Source organism: Gordionus sp. m RMFG-2023, chromosome 1, assembly GCF_954871325.1.
Source record: "Gordionus sp. m RMFG-2023 chromosome 1, tfGorSpeb1-WG-v2, whole genome shotgun sequence".
In the NCBI taxonomy this organism is placed as follows: Eukaryota; Metazoa; Nematomorpha; class Gordioida; order Chordodea; family Parachordodidae; genus Gordionus; species Gordionus sp. m RMFG-2023.
The window spans coordinates 55173017-55175357 of record NC_088775.1 but is presented as its reverse complement, the minus strand read 5'-3'; positions in this window follow the sequence as shown (position 1 = coordinate 55175357).

Below are 2341 nucleotides of genomic sequence, written 5' to 3'. Positions count from 1 at the left end.
AATTAAAGCCTACAGAGGTTTAAGCAACATTTTTAAATGGTGTGCCCTCAAGTACGTGCGGCTTGCCCACAAACGTGTGGAGGGCTCCTCATATTTTTACTTTTATACCCGAATTAAATTGTTCCAATTAGATGGAAATGGGGAAAACATAGCGTAGCTCTGTTGAATCTTCAACGCTAGAGGGCAAAAGCGCTATATATCACGTATCACGTAATTCAACTTGTATTACATTTTATGAATTCAAATTTATCTTTTCAATTCAACTTTTTATTTTTGTAATTCAACTTATATTACTTATTATTTTTCGTAACCTTACTTTTTGTTTTTATATATATTCTAATTTATATTTATAGAAAATATATATACCTTAAGAAAAGAGAATGAAGTTAGTTAATAAAATATATTTTTACTGACTCGCACCTCGCGCCATATTGTTAAGTTCTTTATTCTTTTCATGGTGCCCTGGCTCTGGGTGGTGGACTAGAAAAAGATGACTACCTAATCTACTGAGATGACTATCTAACCTATGGAGACTGCTTAACCTATGGAGATGACTACCTTATCTATTGTGACTGCCTAATCTATTGATATGACCAATGCCTAATCTACTGAGATGACTATCTAACCTATGGAGATGACTACCTATTATGACTACCTTATCTATTGTGACTGCCTAATCTATTGATATGACCAATGCCTAATCTACTGAGATGACTATCTAATCTATGGAGATGACCAAGAATCAAACCTTAGCACGTTCTTTCATGCAAAAAGCTTCTTTCTTCATGGTGTCCTGGCTCTGGATGTTGGACTGGAATATGATAACCAGCACCTAACCTAATGTGACAACCTAGAAAGAACTGATATGGAAGTTGAACGATAGGTTATGAATTCTATTTTGTGAGACCAATGATGATTACTTATTATTCTAATCCACGTAAGAAAAGTTATTATAAATTAAGATTTTATGCCATGTTATAAATTTTTAAAATCACTAAAATGTAAAATCATAATGGATATATTTGAACACACAAAAAGCCTTTAAAAAATTATTTATAATTTCTTAGTGAAATATTGATACTAAAATGTAAAATCATAATGGATATAGACCACACAAAAAGCCTTTAAAAAATTCTTTACTTAAATTCTTATTGATATTTTTTGATTTCTTGAATGATGACCAATTGTTGTAAATTAACAACTAATCCTAAAGATGAATTTAGATATAATTAAATATAAACCATTAAAAATCCTAAACAAGAAGATAAAACTTTAATTTTAAATATATTAAAACATGAATTAAAAGGGATTGATTTAAATAACCCTTATAAGTAATACTTAATATGATAAAAATGTTTTTGAAATAAAGCTTTAAGTGGTTTACATCTTCATTTTAGATAAATATTTAAATGATGTGATGAGATGAGATCATTTTCTAAAAATTATCTTATGAAGAATTTTTATTTTAAAACTAGAATGTGAAATTTAAATTTTTTATTTAAAGAGAGGGAAATGTGAATAATATTTTATTTGCATAATTTAACCTCGGAGATTTAAAATAAATAAAAATAAATTAAATACTAAAACGCAAAAATTAATTAAACACTAAAACGCGAAAAAATAAAAGTTATTAAAACGCGAAAAATTAAAACGCTAAAAATATAACAATCTTATTGATTTATCATTCTTCACTTATTTTTATATTTTGATGAACTATTATTTCTTATTATTCGCAACTTACTGATGATAATAACGAATTTGAAAAATGATAAAAATAACAACGTCACGATTTGAACATTCGATATGGATATCAAGCTCACGATTTAAACAAAAACGAACAAACAACGATTTGGACAAGCCAACGATTAGTGAATTATGCAACATTGACAACCAAAACGATAAACCACTTGAACAACAAACTCTCTATGACTTCTTAGATGAAACTATGGGAAGGCTTGTAGAAGAGGGAGAATGTTACATTATAGGAATTAATAAATTAAAATATTGGTTATTGAATAGTAATATATTTTAATTTATATTGCATACATTCATTATATTTTTATTTAGTTAGGAATTCAAATTCAACTTGTATTACTTTTTATGAATTCAAATTTATCTTTTCAATTCAACTTTTTATTTTTGTAATTCAACTTATATTACTTATTATTTTTCGTAACCTTACTTTTTGTTTTTATATATATTCTAATTTGTATTTATAGAAAATATATATATACCTTAAGAAAAGAGAATGAAGTTAGTTAATAAAATATATTTTTACTGACTCGCACCTCGCGCCATATCGTTAAGTTCTTTATTCTTTTCATTTTTAAAAAATCAGCTG